At 34.6% G+C, this 24,077-nt stretch overlaps 2 pseudogenes; both read left to right on the top strand.

The window, feature by feature from the left end:
- Nucleotides 1-2,191: 2,191 nt before the first annotated feature.
- On the top strand, nucleotides 2,192-3,042 carry LOC141425456 (olfactory receptor 2J3-like; annotated as a pseudogene).
- An 8,507-nt stretch (nucleotides 3,043-11,549) lies between these two features.
- On the top strand, nucleotides 11,550-12,472 carry LOC109680438 (olfactory receptor 2J3-like; annotated as a pseudogene).
- The last annotated feature ends 11,605 nt before the right edge of the window (nucleotides 12,473-24,077 follow it).

Raw genomic sequence — 24,077 nt, 5'->3', positions numbered from 1 at the left:
CCTCTCACTTGTCCTCCTGCTCTCTCACTGGACTGTTTTTCATCTTCCTCCCTCTAAAATTTTCTCTTTTCAAGTAAGGTTTTAGTCATACATACTTTAAGAAGTATTCCAACATATTTTTCCCCAGATTTCCAGCTTTTTCATACTGTAAGTGTGTGCATGTGTCTGTGTGTCTTTTTGTTGGTATGTCTGTAGTTAGAAATAAACTTTGCAAGTAAACAAATTGAAAGATAAAGTTCGTTCTGTAAGTGCATTTAATTGAGGATTACAGAAATAAGGCAGACTTAAAAAAGACAAGTATTACATGTTCTCTTTCATATGTAGAATTTTCTTTTTTTAAAAACAAAAAGAATGACATGAATGTGAAACAGAGACTTTTTGGGTTGGGAACCAGCAGGATTGTGGAGGGCAAAAAGAGAGGGTGAGGGAGAGGGTGAATGTAATCAAAGTGCTTCACAAGCATATATGAAATTAGAATAATGAAACCATTAAAATTGTTTAAAATGGGGAAGAGGGTGTAAGAAAGAGTGATGGAAAGGGATAATATGATCAATTACATTATACTTATGTATGGAAACATCACAATGAAATCCCTTTGTACAATTAACATATGCAATAAGTATTTTAAAAAATTGAGATCACTATATTTGATATTCTTCCTTTTGTATTTTCAAATATATGTAAGATCATTGAGATTGGAATTTTATGCTTCCTATCTTTATATAAATGGAAATAACTTGAAATGTTGAACAGAAAAGGGAAGTGACTTATTTCTTAACAAAGAATATTTTTTTCATGGAAATTGGTGTAAATTTTCTTTCCTAGATAGTTTAGGCAATTCTTCCATTACCATTTATTCAGATTTCACCCTATGTTAAATAAGAAGAACTTAATAATTAATATATTATTTTTCTCTTATTCAGAAGGCAAATAATCTGTAGAAAATTTAAAATTATTTTTATTTTGTTTTGGTAACATATTATGGAAAAAGTTCAAAATTATAGAACAATTATAAAAAGTAGTACCAAGTATTACTATTACTCATTATGCAGGCTGAGAATTAGTACACATTTTCCCTAAAAAACTTTGTTTCTTTCTATCTATCTATCTATCTATCTATATCATCCACTATCTATCTTTATCTATCTAATCTCCCACTTATTATCTATCCTCTATATCTATCTATCATCTGTCTATTTATCTATCATCTATCTATCTATCTACTATCTATCATCTATCTATCTATCTACCTATCATCTACCTACCTATCTATCATCAACATACCTATCACCACTGATGTTCTCTGGAAGGATAAGAACAGTATTTTATATAAACTCTGTATGGTATTTTACATAAATGATGTACATCTATCAAGATACACAATAAGGACAGAATATTATTATTTAATCAGTAGTTTAAATTCATATTTTCTTTCCACCTGTCCCAATAATTTTAACAGATTTTTTTTAACACAATTAGATTTCAAGCCTCTTTGGTTTCCTTTAATGTGGATCTTTTACTCAAGTGTTCCTTCGTCTTTATGGACTTTGGTAATTTGAGAATATACACAAACTATCTAGCTTCAATTTGACTTTGTCTCTTATTTCTTGATTACATGAGTTAGGTTACCTATTTTTGCCAGGAATGTCTCTTCAGAAACATCATGTCTTGTTCAGAGTATCACATCAGCACTGAATAAGGTTGATTTATCTCCACACTGGTGAGAGAAAATTTACCGTTTGATTATAGTGGTGCACACTACATTCTTCAACTAAATTTTAATATTTTTCAACTTGGAATTGAAAATTTGTGGTGAGATATTTTAGACCATGTAAATACCTACTGCTCATCTAATTCTTATAAATCAGTTCTATATCCATTTATGGCTTTCCATTCCATCATACTTTTCATATTTATAAATTATGCTATTATTATATGGGATAGTTTTATATTCACCATCCACTCATTTTTGTTTTCTTTTTAATTTTAATGAGGGTGAAAATTTTTATGCTGGTTTAGGTAGTTGCTTAATAGTTTTCCTTAATGCTCATATTGTCCTTGAAAGGAAGAGTGGCGAGTTTTTTTACCTGACATTAGAATTTTTTACATAGCATTCTATGATGCTTGGAGCATCTTCTTACTTTCTTTATTTTATGTGATTTTTTTCCCATCAGGTAAGATAAAACTAATGATGATGGAAAAAATAAATGGTACTTCTCGAGACTACTTCATTCTACTAGGCTTTTCTAAGTGGCCTCAGCTGGAAGAATTTCTCTTTGTAGTAATCTTGCTATTCTACCTGATGACACTGATAGGCAACCTTTTCATCATCATCCTGTCACACCTGGACCCCCACCTCCACACTCCCATGTACTTCTTCCTCTCAAACCTCTCTCTTCTGGATCTCTGTTATACCACCAGCTCCATCCCCCAGTTGCTGGTCAATCTCTGGGGCCCTGACAAGACCATTTCTTATGCTGGCTGCATGATTCAACTGTATGTTTTCCTCTCACTGGCAACCACAGAATGTGTCCTATTAGTAGTGATGTCCTATGATCGCTATGCAGCTGTGTGTAAACCCTTGCATTACACTGTACTCATGCACCCGAGTTCTGGGTACCCCTGTGTGGACATAACCAAGTTAATGATTTCTTCTGTGAAGTTCCAGCATTGCTGCAATTATCATGTGTTGATACTCATGCTAATGAGCTAACTTTGCTTGTCACGACCTCTATTTTTGTTCTCATCCCACTTATCCTCATTCTGACATCCTATGGAGCTATTACGTGGACTGTGCTGAAGATGCAATCAACCAGTGGACATCAGAAAGCATTTGGGACATGTGGAGCCCATCTTATAGTTGTGTCCCTCTTTTATGTCCCTGCCATGTGCACGTATTTTCAGCCAGCAACAGAAAATTCTCAAGATAGAGGCAAGTTCATTGCCCTCTTTTATACTGTTGTCACACCTACCCTCAATCCTCTAATCTACACCCTCAGAAACAAAGATGTTAGAGAGGCAGTAAGGAGACTAATGGGATAAGAACAGCATAAATACTCATGACATTAACTTTGTATGGTGCATCTCTTCAGCAATGGTTCATCTACTACCATTCATTCCATTCATTCATTTACTACCTTGTCTCTCACTGAATCAGACTTATTGTGCATACATGATCATAAATCTCCAGAGTGCTTTCTGACAGATATAAGTAAATCCACTTTGCCCAAAAACCATAAAGTTGTGGAGAATTCAGTCATGTAAATTCAAGATTAAAGACCAAAAATTATTTTTTACACTTCACAATCCTAATTAATTAAAATTCTTTCCATACTTGAGAATGAGGTAAGGATTCATTATAAATATGGATGGTAGAGCACTGTATAATTCTTGTGGAAAGATGACACTGTCAATTAAAAATGTCCTTTGAATCATTTGTGTACTTTCTTTCTAGGTGGAATATTTTTATTTCTTTAGTTTATTTAAGATACATTGAAATATCTGAAAAATATGTCTCCAACACTGCTATTCTTTGTTAAATAGTAAATGCTAAGAGGAATTTTGTTCCATAATTTTTGATATCCCATTATTGATAGTAGGCAAATATGTTTACAAATTGTAGGAAAAACAATTATGAAGAATGTAACAGAAGTAATTGTCTTAATTTCCTTTTTTTGAAAGGTAGTAGTATTTATCATAAAGTGGACTTTAATGATCAATTAAAATGATTCTTGTAAAACCTGAACCTACTGTATCTACTCCATATGTATAGATTGCTCAATAAGTTTAAGTGACCAGGCAATGGTTTAGAAAGGAGAGAATGGGATTGTTTTTTAATACAGACTGTTAATCCCATCTATTCTTTCAAGCATTATACCTAATATTTCTCTTGAGAAGATGAGCATGAACAGCTTCTTCAAGCATATTAGTGTTGTTATGTTACCCACCAAAATCTCAGTGGTATGAAGGTATTTTACATCAATGGCATGTCCTCACACTTAGAGTGTATGATTTTTCTGACAGTTTTTGAAAATGAAAGAAATGGGAAAATGAAATCCTATTATGTAAAAACTAAATACAAATTTCTAGAATCAACTCCAATTTAGCTGTGATCTGCAAATTTTTCATAGACCTTCCCCAAACAAAGCACTCAATATACCAGAATTTTACAGAGATCCTTGCATGTTATTTATTATTTTGATTCTTCAGATGTGACTTCTTTCTTATGGTCTGAGAATTTTAGTGGTCATTGATCATCTTTGTCTATTACTATCTACATTTTTCAAATGGTAAATACATGTCTTTTCTTTCTATTAGGTTATTAGTAAAAAATATGTTTATACAAACTTCATACAAGTGATTTTTTCCTATGGCCACTTAAAATAATTTTTACTAATTTGTCATTTGCTTATCATATTCTTTTTTTCTCTTGGTGCTTAACCTTATTTTTTATTTATTTTTCCATTTTTATTAGGATATATTCATTGTACGGGGGTATTCACTGTGACAATTCCAAATAGTCTTACATTGTTCATTGGTTAGATCTCCACCACCATCTCTCTCACCTCAGAAAACCCCTCCTCACCCTACTTAAGGCAACTGCAAGAGGTTTCATTGTTCTATTTCATATATGTAAATAAAGCACATCAATTATATTCCCTCAGCTTCACCTCCATTCACCCCCCCACAAGTAACCACCCCAATGTATATAATCTGAGATATTAAAAAGTTTTACTTTGGATGCACATATTTGAGAGTGAGTAAGAACTCTGAATATTACCAAATGTCAGAGTTCATGAAAGTCATGTATTTTTAGTGTATCTCAGCTCTCAAGTGTGTTTGGACAATAACGCAGAGCTGCCTCTTTAGAAATAAATACCTTGTTATAATTGAGTCATGTTTTTCAATAAAACAATTCCTGACATTACACATAAAAACTTTAACATTTGTTGGTAGATTAACAAAGGCTAAAATCTGTGAAGTCTGTTCAGCAGAGCTGTGGCCCAAGATATCAGATATTTTCCAGATTTTTGATAACTGTGTGAATTTCTTGGTTCTTTCAGGTTCTAGTATCACAGAGAAATTTAACACAAGATTATATAACCAATAAATCACATTAATATCTAAATTTAAGTATGTCTCACTAAATAATATTTGTTAAAGAAACAAGAATGATGTATATCAGCTCATGGTTGTGGCTCTTTCTGGGTTGGATGTTGGACCAGAGAGAGGTAGTTGAGGATGACATGGACATTATACAATATTTTATGTGATAAAAATGATGTGAATAAATGTGCCATTAAGTTATGGTTGATGACTCTGAATGATTACATATATGTTAAAGGGGCTCAGTATGATATTTTGCACACTGATCACATGCAGCCTCATTTTCTCCATTCACTCTCTCATACTTTTCCGCCTTTTATGATCACTATTCTACATACAAGGAAGTACTATATGTTCCTTCTTATATGTGGAAGCCAAAAATATCAATATATTGAATTTTGACTGCAAATAAGGATACTGAAGTCAAAGACCAACTTCTTTACTTATATAAAATAGAAAAGTTTGCAACTTTTCTAGTACAAGAAGGGTTAAAAATAAAAGAAAGAAGTAATCTCAAAATTACTAATTTTAAATGTGATTATATCATGTGACATGATTTGCATACCAAGATTTTCTTTGGTATAAATTGAATCTATTAGGTGAAGCATTGCAATGATTTAAAATGTTTGCTTATTTGTAAATTCAGGCCATCCTTTTTATTCTTATACCAACAAGAGGATTATTGGAGGAAGGCTAAGAATCACCATTAACTTCACTTGTTTGCAAATGTAGACAAATATGTGATTGAGAAAATTAATTAATGTGGGGAAATGATAGTGCATGCCTGTAATGCCAGCATCCTGGAGGAAAAAGCAAGAAGATTACAATTTCAAGGTCATTTGGGCTACTTAGAAGATACTGACACCCCCTCCTGAAAAAGAGAGACAGAGAGATAGAAGAATTATTGATATTTTTAACTTGAAATTGTTTTCTTAAAAAGTTTGAGTTTTGATACCATTCTTCTGAGTAATAGTTTGGTCTTGAGAAGTATTTTCAATACAGTTGGAGGGCCAAACCTGGCATTGGATTTTGGGTATACCAGGAAGACACAGCTGAGAACTCAAATTAATCAAATAAAGATGTATAGGTTTAAAAATTTTTTCATACTTCTTTCTCACTCTAAAATTAGATAACTTGACAAATTATCCCTCAAATGAGAGTTTAGCAGAATCAGGAACTGGGAGCATATATTCAAGCAACTCAAGACAACCTGTTTTCTTTCCTGTAAACTCAGCTCAAAAAATATTGTTCAGTGATGGCTGAAATCACATTCATTGTGATTTTGATATACCAGTGTGAACACTGCTGAAGATAATATTGCAAAATATTTCTAAATAGGAAAAATTCTTGCAGAGCATGAGTTGACACTTTGGGATTTACCCTCCCAATGGCTCAGTAAAGGAAATCAAACCACAGTCTTTTGTTTCCATGAAGGCCCCATTTACTCTAAGGAAAGAGTCCATTCCCTGAGGCACTGAATGCTCTAATGAGTTTTTCCTTCTGGCTATAAATACTTTTAGTAGACCCAGGGCTCTGTCTTGGGTAGCAATGATAATCACTGTTGCTTTCAGACTCTGCTTCTGTAACTTGATGTAGTGGATCAGAATCTAAGGTGCAGGCGACTGTGTATGCTGCTGATTTCAAGGAAACCAACACTGCCATCAGTTCATCCACACAGGTGAGGGACAGCTAAGGGAGGCAACATTCAGGAATGTAGACAGATACATGAAAGACAGAAGTAAGGGGAGATGTCTGAGTTCTGCTTAAGATTAGCTGAGAGTATGAGAGGAGTAAATATCGCCAGGATCAAAGAATGTGGGGCACTGACAAAAGCTGGGGAAAAGCAAACAGTTTTACCTCTATAATGCTGACATCAACCCTAGAGAGGAGACTTTATCCAGAATCCTCAAATCTACTTCTGATAAGGCTTGATTTACTACCTTTCTAGTAGAAATAAAATTAAAGTATAAAATTTCTACCTTTTATTCTTTGCATCTAGTATTTCTCTGGTCCATTTTTTCATATCCCTTTTTTAACCTCATTTTATACAAATGCTAAAGATGACTCATGCAATAGAGATCTCATAGCTGCCCCTTTCTTTAGCTAAAGTGAGAAGCCATGGAAGCACGAGGAAGAAGAAAATTTCTGTGAAAAGAAGGAGCTACAACCTTTGGACCTATTCTTCTCATGGTGAAAACAATGCACCTTACTAAGAAAGTCTATAAAGATCTCTTGGAAAATTCCATGGTTATCTCAAATGGCAGTGACACTTAAATGATACAGTCTTCATTATTTACTATTTAATTAGTGCTATTTTGGGATACCAGTATAGTTTTTTTTAACAGTTTGTTACCTAATTTTTTTAATGTAATTTAAACTGATGAATGAAATATGAAAATTGTACATATTAATGAGGCACTAAGGGATGTTTTAAAATATGGCTACTTGTGTAATATTTAATCAGTAAACATCTATTCCATCAAATATTATTCATCTTTTCTTTATAGTATAAGTTTTAAAATGTTCTATTTGTTTGAAATGCATAGTACATTTTTGTTATCTATATTAACACTATAGAATGTTTTGTTCCTGTCTAACCATGACTTAGTGCACTTTGGTCATCCTTTCCCCATCCCTACTACTTTCTCAGACTTTCTCAGGTACTATCAACTTTTATGACATCAACATCTTTATATTCTACCAAAGAATGAGTTCATGCATAACTTGTAGTTCTGTGCCTGATTTATTTCAATTATTACCACAATAAGGTAAAACACCACTCAAGTAAGAATGGCTATTATCAAAATGACTATAGATAATGAGTGCTGGTGAGGATGTAGGGAAAGGAAACACTTGTATATTGTTGGTAGTAATATATATTTCTAGACTGTTATGAAAAAAGTAGGGAGGTTACTAAAAAATATAAAAATAAAACTACCACATAATCCAGCAATCCTATGATGTGATATACTCCCCCAAATTAAACCAGTATGTCAATGAGATATCTATACTCCAATGTTCATTCCAACACGATTAATAATAGCCAAGAAGTAGAAATGACCAAATGACCATAACTGATTAATGGTAAAGAAAATGAAATATAAATACACAACGGGATATTATTTAGCAATAAAACATAGGTATTTAAAAATACATACTGATTATCCTGAACAGTTATCGAGTTGTAGACAGTAGTTTGGATTAGAGCAACAACTGGTTAATTATTGTTTACATTACTTGTGCCATTAAGAGTTATGAGATCTGAATCTGTCTTGTCCAGGGGGGCCAATATGAATGTTCCCAATTTTCTTGCTGAAACTCAATTAAATAGCTACTCCTAACATCTTTTACAAGAGTTTCATTTATAGAACATGATCAATTAAGAGACCCCTACATATGAAACCATACAGCCACAGGTGGCTCTACTGTGATTTCTTTCTTCCTGTGCCTTGGCTTATTAGAAGGGGTGATAGAATGCATTGATCATGCAAGGAGTAGAGAAGTGTGTGGTGAAGTTGGAGGAGGAAAAGAATTCATAGAGAAATGGTGATATGGAAATGGTTTGTTAACCTTCCTTTGTTACAATAACTATAAATTAAAAGGAAATACTAACTCTTACAAAAAATTGAAAACACAGAGGAGAAAAAAGAATCACCCAAATCATAACTATATTTTATAGTTTATTTTGAAAAACCTAAGACAGATTAGTCATAATATATAAAATGCCAAAGATCACTTCATGGTTTTGTTAGATATTCATATTTCTTCTTAAATAATAGAACTGTTTTTGTTGCTTTTATTTCTTTTTTTAAAACAGGGCCTTTCTGTATACCACAATCTGGACTCAAACTCAAGAACCAATTCAAACTCAGCCTCAGGAGTGATAGAATTACAAGTCTGTGCCACCACACCCAGCTTAAACTGCAGAGTTAAAAATATGTGGTAATTAACACTTATGCTTACATTCTACATATTGTGTCAATTATTGTCCTAGAGAAAGACATCATGTAGAAACTTTCCTTTGGCCTATATGTAGATTTCTCAGCCCTGGGATACAAACACTTCCCACTGTAATGCTGTCATTAGGCTCCTTCCTCTCATCCTTCTCCCTTCCACCTCTCCTTCCTTCAGTGCTTTCTCACTGGATTTTTATATTCTTCCCTATAAAATTTTCTCTTTTCAAATATAGTCATGTTCACACATTCTTTAAGAAGTATGCTAACATTTTTTCTCTGGGTTCCCAGCTTTTTCATATCTTTACTACTCATAAGTTATTGTGCATATGTCTGTGTGTCTTTGTTTATATCTCTATATTTTATTTTCAGTTAGCAACAAACTAACTGCAAGTAAATAAATAAAAGTTGTTTTTCCCATAAGCATTTCTAATTGAGGCTAAAGAAAATAAGTCAGATGGAGACAGACAAATATCTCAAATTATCTCTCATATGAAGAATCTAACCTAAAAAAAAATGACATGCACGTAAAACAGAGACTGGGTTGAGAACAAGGATGTGCAGGGCAGGCAAAAAGAGAAGGTGAATAAAATCAAAGTACGTCAAGAACAAGTATGAAATTAAAATTCTGAAACTCATTAAAATTGCATTAAAAGGGGGATGGAGGATAAGAAAGATTGGTAGAGGGGATGAAAATCAGACTACAGTATTTGTATGTATGGAAACATCACTGTAAAACAACTTTGTGCAATTAATATATGCTAATACATTTTTAAAATTCCAATCACTTAAATCACTTACTATATTTGATATTCTTCCTTTTATATTTTCATCCATATGTAAGATTATTGGAATTACAACTGTAATGTTTCTTATCATAACATAAATGGAAACAACTTGAAATGCTGAGGGAAGTGGCTTCTTTTTTGCTGGAACTCAGGACCTCTTGCTTGCTGGACAGGCACTCTAACACTTGAGCCACTCACTCTGCCAGCCAGACTTATTTCTTTAAAAAATTCATTTGTTTAGTGGAAACTGTCTTCTCTAGATAGTTTAGGCAATTCTTCTACTATCATTTACTCAGATTTCAGTGTAGAATAAAAGAGAATTTGATGTTGTTTTTCTTATAAAAAGGTAAATAATTGGGATGAAATATAAAGTTATTTTTTACTTTGTTTTGGTAGCACATGATCATGGAAAAAGTTCAAACTTACAGAACAATTACAAAAAGTAGCACAGAGACCTACCATGTAGTTAATTCAAACTGAGCATTTGTAGACATTGTCCCTGGGAAACTTTGTTCTGTCATCTAACTTCCTATCTCTCTATTTTTCAATCATCTATCTGTCTGTTTATCTATCATCTATCTATCTATCTGTCTATCTGTCTATCTATCTATCTATCTAATCTATGATCTAATCTTATCTATTTATTTATCATCTATCTAATCTATCACCTATTTAATCTATAATCTAATCCTATCTATCTATCATCTACCTAACTATCTTCATTATCATCTATCTATCATTGCCCGTTTGATCTGGCATCATTCTATCTATCCATTGTTTCCTGGACCTTTTAAGAGTGAGTTGGGATGAAACGGTATTCTTTAATTCTTGATATTTCACTTCTTATTTTCTAAGGGCAACGATAATATTTTACATTAGCAATTTGCAGTTTTTTATATAAACTCTGTACATCTACCAAAATTAGCAAATTTAAGAGAGATAGAATATTATCAACCCAACAGTCTAAATTCATATCTCCATTTGTATCAATAATTTTGTTAACAACTTTTTTTTTGCATGTTTAGATATTATGCTTCATTGATTTCCCTTAATCTGGACCACTTCCTCAGTCTTCATTTGTCTTTATGGATCTTGATGATTTGAAGACTATAGGGAAGTCCTATAGCCACAACTTGAGTTTGCCTCATGTTTCTTCGTATTTGAATTAAGCTACATATTTTTGCCAGGAATTTCACTTTAGAGACACCACATTCTCTTCAGAGTATCACATCAACAGTCATATTAAGTTGATTTATATCTAAACTGGAGGTGTTGACACTTATCACTTGATTATGCTGGTGTCTACCACATTCTTCATCTATTTTCCTATTTTTTTATCTTAAAATTAAAAATTTGTGGTGAGGCAGTTTAGATTATGTAAATAATCTAATCCTTCAAAATTTCATATCCATTTATGGCTTTTTAATCCCACTATACTTTTCATACTTATTAAATATTAGTATGTGGGATAGTTTTCTAACCACCAGTCATTGATTTTTAAAAATTTTTTTAATTTTGATATGAGGTTGAAGAATTTTATGTTCTTTAGCTGATTATGTAATACTTTTTTCTTAAGGCTCAAATTTTCTTAGAATGGAAAATTTAAAATTGACATTAGAATCTTTTGTATAGCAGTCTATGATTTTTTTGGACATTTTCTTACTTTCATTTTTTGTGAATTTTTTTCCTCAAAGACAAAAAAATGATGGAAAATATAAACAGTACTTCTCAAGACTACTTCATTCTACTAGGTTTTTCTAAATGGCCTCAGCTGGAAGAAGTTTTCTTTGTAGTAATATTGATATTCTACTTGATGACACTGATAGGCAACCTTTTCATCATCATCCTGTCACACCTGGACTCCCACCTCCACACTCCCATGTACTTCTTCCTCTCCAACCTCTCTCTTCTGGATCTCTTCTATACCACCAGCTCCATCCCCCAGTTGCTGGTCAACCTCTGGGGCCCAGAGAAGACCATTTCTTATACTGGCTGCATGATTCAACTCTACTTTGTCCTTGCACTGGGAGGCACAGAGTGTGTCCTATTGCTGGTGATGTCCTATGACTGCTATGCTGCTGTGTGCAGACCCTTGCGTTACACTGTCCTCATGCACCCTCGTTTCTGCCACTTGTTGGCTGTCACTTCTTGGCTATGTGGTTTTACCAACTCAGCACTTCATTCTCTCTTTACCTTCTTGGTACCACCTGTGGGCATTACCAAGTGGCTCACTTCTTCTGTGACGTTCCAGCATTGCTGCAATTATCATGTGTTGATACTCATGCTAATGAGCTAACTTTGCTGGTCACGACCTCTATTTTTGTTCTCATTCCACTTGTCCTCATTCTGACATCCTATGGAGCTATTACATGGACTGTGCTGAAGATGCAATCAACCAGTGGATATCAGAAAGCATTTGGGACATGTAGAGCCCACCTTTTGGTTGTGTCCCTCTTTTATGTCCCTGCCATGTGCACGTATTTTCAGCCAGCAACAGAAAATTCTCAAGATAGAGGCAAGTTCATTGCCCTCTTTTATACTGTTGTCACACCTACCCTCAATCCTCTAATCTACACCCTCAGAAACAAAGATTTTAGAGAGGCAGTAAGGAGGCATATGGGGTGAGAGTAACCTATGTACTTGTGACATTAAAAGTATAAGGTGCATCTCTTCACCAGTGGTTCATCAGTCCTTTCATTCATCAACCACTCTTTCTCTCACTCTATCAATTTTGTTGTTCACATATGCTCATGATTTTCCAAAGTTCTTTCTAACAGATATAAATAAATTACAGTCTGCCTAAATACTATGATGTTGTGGAGAACTCAGCCATTTAAATTCAACATCAAATACCAAAAGTTTTTTTTTTCCACTTCACAATCCTAATTAATTCAAATCCTTTTCCTATTTGAGAATGAGGTAAGGATTTGTTGTAAGTGTAGGTAATAGAGCAGGGTATAAGTCCTATGGAAAGAAAAAACTTCTATTTAAAATGTTTAGTGTGCCATTTGTGTTTATTTATTTATGGGTTTGTATTTTATTGGGCTTATTTAATGATATAGTGAAATTCCTGAAATATTTGTCTCTAATACTGTTATCCTTTTCTCAATAGTAAATATTAGGATTTTTGTTCCATAATCTTTCATAGTCCATTATTGATATAAAAATTTAATTTTATGAATTGTAGCAAAACTTCTATGAAAAAGGCAGAAGTGGTCATCTTTTCCCCCTTTTTTTTTTGCAAGGCATTAAGTAATGTGTAGTATAGAGAATGGAAGTAACTTAGAAATTCTGACAGGAGAATTGTTAAGCAGTATTCATCACAACATCCATCTAATTATGGAAAGTAAATGCTTGGAGCACCTGCATACACTAGGAAACTGTAGAGAATACATAAGGGAGATGGACAACAAGACCCCAAAATGATGTGAACTCAATGAGTTTTTGAAAGAATTACTTGAATATATATTGTAAAAAAGATTGTGCTCAAGACTGTTACATGTGAAATGAGTGCTCTTTTTAAACTTGTTGTATTTTGAATATTTGTAAGTAATAACTTCATCTTAAAAATCAACTGAAAAATTTTTTGATAAGATGCTTTTTTATAATATGAATAATTTTGTCATTTATGTCATCATCAATTTCCTCCATTTAAAATAAGTGAAATATATGCTACCCTTAATCATATCAACTGCAGTAGAATAATGAGTAAAGGAAAATTCAAGACAAAATAACATCACAGCACTGGTGAATTTTATCTGTTATTTTAAATTTAAGCCAAATGTCAGTTGCATCTTTTGAAAACTTTAGGTTTTAGTATGATTGATTCAAATGCTCATTTTACATTATAAAATAAGCCAATACCCAAAATTTCACCACAAATCCTTGTTTGTCCTACAATTACATTGGTTCTGCAGAATTTGCCCTTTTGTTGTGTCTGTGACTGTTCCTTTACCTACAGCCAAGCATGAACAACAGAATGGGGTTTGTTCCTTTGCTGTTTCCTAATACTAAACAAATGAAGAACCAAGAAATGTTTATATAAAAGAACTTTTAAAATAATTAAACATAATAGAGCAAACAGCACATAAATACAAACTTTTTAAAACATAGAAAATATTGTTCAGTACTTTGAGTGGTCTTTCAGTGTGCAAATCTTACTGCTATCTTTTATTACCTAATTTTTTCTTGAAGTTTTATTAAGGTATAGTTGAGGAAATACATGGTCTCTTAAAGTCTGCAGAAGGATGCAGCTTTGTGGATCCAATTTAGGTTTCTAATCCTAATATAAGAAATATAAGACAACATTTTTTTTAAAACACTGAATTGGTAGAAATTTGTTTAGCACTAATAGAAAACTAATCTAATTGGTATTCTCTTGTGGGAATGACCAGGGGAACAAAGTCACCAAGACCATTTGTTCAGGAAGCAGGGAGTTTATTACTAGCAGACTCAGGGGAAATAATTTCTCAAAGCCCTGAGCCCCGATCTGTGTCAGGGGCTTGGTTAAATATTTACAGAGTTTGCCCTTATCCCCCCTTACTAACCCACCTTGTAGTATGTGGTTACAGTTGCCAGAAACTTTGCAAGGTTGGCAGGTGGCTGCAGTGCTGCAGAGCTAGCAGAAAGCTGCTTGCAGACTCAGAGTGGGGAAACCAAGGTGAATTCCAGACACAGTAAATCCCAGGAAAAAAGCCAAGCTGGCCCCAACACTGTCATAAGACATAACTTTCATTTTTATAATATGTTTTCATATTCATGGATCATAACTGTGTTTGTGTGTATGCCCACATGTTCATGTAACACATGTATGTTAAAGACTCTTGATGAAAGGCCAAGGTGACTGGATATTAAATGTAGTTAGTGTTCACTGTGTTTGAAAACAAATAGACATTTTTTAACATTTTCATTAGCATATAATAGTTGTACAAGGGGTTTTCTTGTTACATTTCCATATATGTGGGCAGTGTATGCCAGTTTGGTTCATCTCTTCCATTTTTCTTCCTCTTAGAAAAAGACACATGGGAGATTTCAAGATGGTGATAGCTGAGGGACACAGAAACCAGGAGCTCCATAATATCAGAAAAATACTTCAGAGTCATGGTAGCAAAAATCAGGTAATTCTGAAGCAAAACATAGGGCACACACAAAGTTCAGCGACTGACCTTATAGCTTTTAATTGCACACAACAGCCAAGAAAGGCCCCATGTGGGCTGGGACCAGCACAGCCTCCAGTTTGCCTGGGGGAAAGAAGTTTTTCCCTTTGTTTTCTCTCTTCTCACATCCTCTTTTCCGTTTGGAAAAAGGAGAGTACTGCAAAACAAATTGAGCTAAAATTGGCCATGTCTGGATCCTGTATTATGCAGACACAGAACCATGAACTCCAGCCTACCTGTGCCTCACCACGGCTGACCCAATTCCACTAGAGTGAATCTACAACAGCATCAGATGAGCAGAACAGATCACCCACCCTTGAGGGAATCACATAGTCTAGAGCAACTTTTGGGCAGATTGCACCCCCCTGAACAAAACTGGTCGCCACAGACAGAGGGTACAATTCACTTCTGCCTGGCATGCTGGGGCTAAATGCTGAGCTGACCTCCAGGAGTTGGGGAAGGTTGGAATGTTGAGCTTAATGCAGGAGTAGGGGCAGGGTACAACCCTGAGCTGTTTTAGCACATTGGGGGTGGGATGTAGTGCTGAGTTGCCAGAGACTAAGTGGCAGTGGAGCAATGTAGCTACTACCTGGTGAAATCAGCAACATATTTGACCATCTTGTAGAATCTAGTAGCAAGCTGAAAAGTAAACTATCAAAAAGCAATTTCAGCTTGCCCTGTGGGCAAAAGGAACCTGCAACTGCTCATAAGCCACTTCTTGGCAGGACCACTTTAGAGAACCTGCCTCCATCAGAACCCACGGAGGAAAACCTGAGCTCATATATCCTGAGCCAACTCCCCTCAAAGCTGTCCATTAAGGAGGGGCAACACCCATTGCCACACAGCTGAGTATACCAACCTTGAGAGGCACCAGAGACACTGAGAAAGCCCATCCAGCACCTGGATTTGAAGTCAGAGGAAAATGTCCAGAACTTTCAGTGAACTGATTTTTTGTTCCATTTTTATTTAATATTTTATTGTTTATCTTTATTTTAACTTTCTTCACTTCTTTCCTCTTTTTTTTTTGTGGTACAATCTGTTATTACCTATCTCCTTCCTCTCTATCCAAATATCGATCTTGCTTTACCCTCTCTTGCCCCACTATCCTTTCTCTCCCTTAACTTTTTTCTTCTCTTTTCTTCCATTCTCTCCTCCTTTTTTCACCTTTCCCTCCTCTTCTCTCCTCACCTTTCACCCCATTTCCACCTCCTCCACACTCAACACATGCTGTATAGTCTACTATATCAACTTTACATGTTATCCCCATCCTTTCTCTCCCTCTGCAATCCCTGACAAAAGCACCCTCCCTCACAACAACTGAACTACACCTTAACACACCTTAAGGCCTTATTATACTATAGCCTCCACACCTCACACTCTTTCAGCCTTTTACCCCATTCCCCTTTCAGCTCCCTCCTCTAGTGCCATTTTTTAAATTACCTAAGTATCTGTCTTTATCCAAACAGCTGTTATCCCTCCAGCACCCACTTGTTTATAGATAGTATTACTAAGTGGTTTTCTATATATTATGTAAATAACTGCTCTGGCTTTGAATCTGTAAATTTGTTTTTGCTAAATAATATCTCCAGGCTAGGGAACAGAAGTAGTACAACAACTTACTAACAACTAAGCCAGTCACAGCATAGAAATTAAGTCAAGGGAATGATAACAGGTAATTAAAACCCCAAACTAGCTAATTAACAACAAAAGAGCAAAGCACAAAATAGAAACATGGGGAGAAGAAGAAGGCAGGGAAATCCAACTCCTCAAAAAAGAATAACAATGACTCAATAGAGACTTTGGTAGAAAGTGAAGGAAATGAATTCTCAGTTGCTGACTCAAGTAGAATGATGATAATAATGTTCAATGAGCTTAAAGAGGAACTTAAAAAGGAGCTTAAAGAGAAATACAGAAGCAACTCAAAGAATATCAAGAGAACACAGAAAAAAAACAAAAAACTTGAGAAGACACAGAAATAACTAAATGAACTCAGAGAGGATTTCAACAAACTACAAAATTAAATAAAGGAGATTATTAAAAAAGAGATATATGACATAAACAAAATGATACACGATATGAAAGAGAGTTTAATAAAGATATTGAAAGTCACAGAATAAAGAAAAAGAATCAAACAGAAATCTTGGAAATAAAAAGTAACCTAAATCAAATAAAAAATACAGTTAAAAGCCATGCCAACAGACAAGAACAAACAGAAAACAGAGTTTTATGACTTAAAGAAAAAATAGATATTAAAGGAAAAAAACAGAAGAATGCTCAGGCAAAAGACTCAAGAGCTGTGAAAGGAATAAGCAAGAACTATGTGATTCCATCAAAAGACAAAACCTGTGAATCATGGATGTTGAAGAAGTGTTGCAAACCATAGGTATAGATAATATATTCAACAAAGTAATAGCAGAAAATTCTTCAAATTTTGAGAAAGAGATGCCCATTCAGGTACAGGAAGCTTCCAGGACACCAAACAGACATGACCAAAATAGAACCTCTTCACAGCATATTATAGCTAAAACAACAAGCACAGAGACCAAGGAAGGAATATTGAAGGGTGTAAGAGAGAAAAATCAAATAACATATAAAGGTAAACCCATTAAAATGACAGCAAATTTCTCAATGGAAACCTTAAAAGCAAGAAGGGCATGGATTGAGGTATTTTGAACCATGAAAAAAAAAAATTCAAGCCTAAGATACTCAACTCAGCAAAGCTATCATTCAAAATTGAAGGAGGAACAAAAATTTTCTATATAAACAGAAACTAAAACAATACATGATCACTATACTCCACTACAGAATTTGAAAGGAATCCTACACACAGAAGATGAAAACAAGCATAGCCATAAAGGGATTGGAATTAATAACCTCAAGAGAAGAGCAGAAAAGTAATCAGAGAGTAGCATAAAAATCATTGCATGCACACACAAACTGTTGCACAACAAAAACAACTAAATGGAAGGAATTACCACATACATCTCAATATTAACACTGAATGTTAATGGACTCACCTCTGCCATTGAATATCACCAATTGGCAAACTGGAATGAAAATGAAGACCTGACAATCTGTTTTATACAAGAAATCCACCTTATAGACAGAAATAAACATTGCCTTAGGGAGAAAGGTGGAAGAAGATGTCCAAGCTAATGGCCCTGAAAACAAGCAGGAGTAGCAATATTTACATTACATAAAGTAAACTTCAGATCTAAATTAATCAAAAGAGGCAAAGAAGTTTACTTCACACTAATAAAAGGCGCAATACATCAAGAGGACATAACAATTGTTAACTTAAATGCTCCCAATGTTGGTGCATCCAACTTCATTAAACATGCACTACTTGAATAAAAACACAGATAGACCCCAGCACAATGATGGTGGGAGACTTCAATACTCCTCTACCATCAATAGATAGGTCATCCAGACAAAAAGATCAACAAGGAAATTCTAGAATTGAAAGACACCATAGATCAAATTGAGCTAACAGGCATCTACAGAGTATTCCATCCAGCAACAGCACAATGCACATTCTTCTCAGCAGCCCATGGAACTTTGCCAAAATAGATCACAAAGCAAGCCTTAACAAATATAAGAAAATTGAAATAACTCCCTGAAACTATCTGACCACAACGCAATAGAACTAGAACACAAGTGAAACAGCAGAAAACTCTCAAACACCTGGAGACTGAACAACACATTGTTCCATGATCAGTGGGAGAGCTATACCTCTGACAAGGAATTTTTAATCAGAATATACAGAGAGATCAAAAAACTAGACTCCCAAAAAATGACCCAATGAAGAAATGGACAAATGAACTGAGTAGAGACAGAGTCTTATGCTTCTTTTTGCCTGTGATGACATACTCATTCCTCTATCTCTTGGGTAGCTAAGATTATAGGCACACACCACTAAACCTAGTTCACATTTCTCCTCCTATTATACAAAGTTTGCCTCATAGAATTCTGCCTGCTAAAAGAATTTACCCTCAGTACTTCCCTCTAGAGAAACTCCTAAACTGGGCTCTCCTGCAGCATTACTGGCCATTTGTAAGAGTCCTGTGTGAGGCTCTTACTCCCCCAACACTTGGTCAGTTGTGAACCCCACGAGATCATAGGTGTGAATTGAGAGTCCTGCATGAAGCAGTAGGTGATGGGTGTCAGCTGATATCAATTTAATCACATTCTCTGGACAAGTCTAGATTTATCACAATGTTCTGTTTCTAATTTTATGAATGTTTTATACTGTTCAATCTGACTATATGGGTTGGTGTATCTGACAACCTTACACATTGCACCATCACTTAATATCTCTACAAGATCAGAATAGCTTCTTTTCATGTGGGAGTGATTTCCTCTTGCATAAGGCATTTCCTTGGGTAAGAACTCTGGGAGTTGTCACTGTGGCTGGCCTGTTGACTTCTCTGAACTCTATACAAAGTCCTTACCTACTACTGATACCTCTAGCATAACTGTATATACATTTTTACTTGTCCCAAAGACCACACAGCTCTCAACAAGCTATATTTGATAAAAATCCCTCTCTTGCTCTTGGCCCCACTTAAAACTGATGAATTCAATCACCTAACAGATAGATCATAGTAGGATTCTCCAGTATAGTATACATAGTTTCCACAACCTATTCCATAAAGTGCCCCTGTCTTTGTGGCAAAGGGTAGAAATACAATAGCTCCGGCATGGCTGTGATCAAATATTCAGGCTTCGTCACATTTCTTTTCATTAGGTTTAATTAGGATACCATTATCAATATAATAGAACATATACTGTTACATATCAAGACAGTATCCTTGCAGATTATTTGTTGTCAGAAAAGAGTTTCCATAGCTACCAGGAGAGGTAATATGTATGAAGTGTTGTTTTTCATAAAGAAGTGTAAATTATTTTGATTATCATTACAGATGGGGATTGAATATGATGTTATCAATAAATCAACCACATTTCAAAGGTAGTATTAATCTTTTTTGTTAAACTTCTACAACTGATAGAGTTGTTGCAGTTAAGGAAGCAAATGTTATAGATTCAATGAATAGAACCTTTAGTTGTTACAGTTGGGAATCGATTCTTTCATTATTCATTCTGTATATTCCAAAGACTGAACTAAATTATGTAATTTCTTCAGGATTCAGTATTACATAGAGGACAGTTTCACTGGGTTTCCCTTACTTCTTTATTAGGATGTCAATGGGAGACTTTTCCTAGCTATTAAATACACCTATCCTCATGTCACAATCAAGGGTCAGGGAAATAAGTACAGGACAGCTGTAGAAACCAATTACACTAGGCCAGGAATGTATTTATCTTCTATCTTCTCTAGGCCTCCACTCTAATTAGAGGTCATGATGGCAATTCATGGGCCCTAATACTAGTGTCAGCTAAGAACCTATGTTCACCAGTTTTTAAGATTTTTGTCTCAATATTTAACTTTGCCCTGGGACAGTTACTTTGGTAGTGCCTTTGGATTCCCATTTAAAAATAGCATGTGGAATGTTTATTGTATATACTTACAGTTGCATTCTAAAGTTCTTTGTAAGGAACTTGACCTTCCTTGAAGTGATAATCTCTAGGTCTGAGACCTGCTTAGATAAAGAAATTGTGTGAAAGATCATTATTTTTTCATTGCAGCTCCCATTTCCATTACGCCAGCTTGCAATTTATTCCAACTACACAGCTCAAACAATATTTACATGTTCTCTACGTCTATCTAAACCCTAAAAAATTATAAGCTATCAGCCATCACCATAGATTCATTTTGGGTCAAAGCATTTTGGTTGCTGATCAAACCCTGGTGAACATTATATCCAGATGACTTCCAGTAGTTTAATGCTCTCATCTCACCTCTGCTTTGATAGAAACTCTATTGTCGATCTTAAAGGAAAGATCCCAGTTATATGAAAAAATTTTCTGTTGTCAACCTTATTGGCATTCAGCTTCTTGAAGTTCCCTTGTCTCTAACTTGTGGATTCCCTATTTGTTTAATGTAGGTAGTATCCTAAAGGACATCACAAAGAGCTGATGGGCTCTCTGCTTGTACTGATCCTTCTGATTCGTACCTCAATATTCTGTCATAGCAACTGCAACAACTTTACTTCATTCAATACAGATATACTTGTATCAAAATTTTTAAAAGATTTTCTGAATTATGTTAAAATTGAATCCATGTGGCAAGTGTAATTCCTGTCCTCGGTAGGCTAAGGCAGGTGCATTTGGATTCAAGGCCAGCCTGGGCTACACAGCAAGACATAGTTTCAAAAACAAAATGAAACCAAATCTAACATTCCTTTCCAGGAGTTTTAATTCCTACATAATGGTAGAATAATTGAGTGACTTCAACTTTTCTGTATCCAATGTCAAATACTGTTTGTTCCCAAAGGATGTTCCTGATAGGACATGTTAGTCAAATTCTGCAAACTTTAGAATAAGGTGTTTTTCCTTCTAGTTTTGCTTTTCCATAGTTTTTTTTTTCTGGATTTTTGAGTGAAGGCAATTGGAAATTTTAGAAGGATCATACCATCTTGCAAGGTACCAGTCTCAGATAAAAGCTTTATTTGATTTCTAAGCAATTTGATGGTTCTGTTTTCTAGAAGTATAGAAGTGACCAATTCAGCTATTTTGGAAGAATGAAAAAATTCTGGAATTCATGTCTTTAAGGTGCAACTGTACAGATATCCACCATCCTAGGTCTCAATATCTAACTTCCCTTTTAAGGAGCCTATTCATCTTAGCATATTTTGCAAATATGAGACCCTCACAATTAAGAACTAGGTCTGATTTTCAACAGCCTTTTCTAGAGCTATAGGAAATAGTAATCTCTTTAAATGTACCCAGCAAAGTTTTCTTGTTTTTACAACATTCTCTAAGGCAGTGGTTCTCGAAGTGTGATTTCTGGACATATATCATCACTATCATTACCATCACCTGGGAACTGGCTAGAAATTATTATTGATCCTAACTCTGGAATTATGGAACCACAAACTGTGATCAGATCCAGCATTCCTTTCCAAGTAAAATAGTTATTCACTTGCTACCATCTTCAATTGTTTGAGGATTTCCCCAAGGGTCATTATATCTCCTAAATGGTGATCCTAACCATGTTTTAAGAATCAAAACACTTTGAGAATCACTTCATGATGTTGATAATTGGGTGACTCAATTGTGCTATTATTTTTCTTCAAGGCTTCCAAAGCCATCACTCAAACCTAGGCAACTTGACAATAATCTCGTCATCATTATCCAAATAGCTTTGTGGGCAAAAAATACCATATACTCCAGTTCTTCTCCTTCCACTTATACATCCTTATTCAATGCCACTACAGTCAAGATTGCTAGCTATAGTGAAGCTGGTGCATGCCAAAAGTTACCACTACTCATGATAGAGGACCTATTGCGACTGACTTGTGCATAGTTTATTTCCTGAATATTCTACTAAGGGTCTTGTTTCTAGGAGCACTTCCAGAACTAAGGTTCTGAATTTAAGTTCCTGGAAAGTAGAGTTTTGCATTATAAGTTAGGTGCAAATAATTGATTTTGGAGGTGATTTGATGAAAAATGTATGAGAGAATAGGATGAGTTAGATAATGAAGAAATGCAAAATAGGGGTGTAAAAATAGCCAGCTTGTATGAGTTGGCAAACGAGTTCTCTTAGGACCTTGTTGAAAGAAGTTTTTAGTTGAAGGAAGAATGACTGAAATAGTTATTCACTTGCTACCATTTTCAATTGTTTGAGGGTTTACCCAAGGGTCATGAAATCTCCTGCACTCTTGGGCAGCACTTATCTATGTGCTAAATAGATTGCTTGGTGTCAGAAAGGTCTTAGGACATAGAAGACACATACAGCCCTGAGGTAGATCACTGTCTGTATCTGTGAGGTGACTCTTATTTCACTCAGACTACTCATTGTAGTTCTGCTGCAATAAGAAATGATCTGAGGAAATGAGACACTGGTGACAGAATCATCTGCTTCAGAAGATGGAAAGAAAATACATTTCTACATTTATGACCACAGGGATCAGAATGTACTGGATTTCTACATGAACTCCCCTGTGCAGTGTTCTTAAAAGCAGCAGAGGTGAGCTGACAAAATCACAGGGAAAACTGGTATTTTTAGAAGAACAAACTCAATAGAACCAGAGATGCAGAGAATTCTTGCATTTTACATAGTAAAAACCAGCTAAGTTAAGACGCTGTTCCCTAATCAAAGCCATTTGTAAATAATTGATTCATAGAAAAATAGATTTCCTCCAATGATTAGTAATTAAGTAGGAACTAGGACAGACAAGGTAGATGGAATCGTATGTGGATATGCAGAATCAGATATAGACATGTGACTCTTGAAAAAAGGAAAAAAAAAAAAACCCAGGAAAAGAATAGAAGAATGTAAGTTAGTTGCTATGAAATTAGTAAAAATTCAAAGGATGGAATAAGATGCCCTTGTTTGGGGAATGGGAAAGTCTATAATACTAAAATTCTTTAAAATAGCTAACTATTTTTCTTCTATAATATGAAACTCAAATTCACAGCCAAAGTACTAACATTTCATCACCAGTTTAAAAATTCTACAGAAAATAAAGGAAGGCAGGAAATAATAGAGTCACAGAGAGAATATACAGATTTCCTAGAATGCATAGAATAGTAAAGAAAAATTTAATGAAGTAACAAATATGGTGACATTTGAACTGAGTGATAAATGAAAAAATACTTGTCTTGGGGATTACCTGTTCATTAACATAGCTTAATCATGAGAACTACTGATTTTGAAAATTCAACTGAATTAATTTTCAGTGTGTGGATAAAGGTACCTATGACTATGTAATAGAATATAAATATTAAGTTACATTATAGTTTTTCTTAGAATCATGGCTATTGCCAATTTGATACAATATATTATTTCTAAAGATGTTGAATGTTCTCATCTTATTCTGAATCTTTTTTTATTTCCAGTGCACATTATCATTCTTAAAAATATATAAAATACACTCCTATATGAAATTAGGGAAGAGTCAATATTCCCTAAAAATGGAGGATACAGAATGCTTTAATGACTGACAAGTGAT

This window comes from Castor canadensis, chromosome 8 (assembly GCF_047511655.1).
Source record: "Castor canadensis chromosome 8, mCasCan1.hap1v2, whole genome shotgun sequence".
NCBI lineage: Eukaryota > Metazoa > Chordata > Mammalia > Rodentia > Castoridae > Castor > Castor canadensis.
This window is presented reverse-complemented; position numbering and strand designations above follow the sequence as displayed.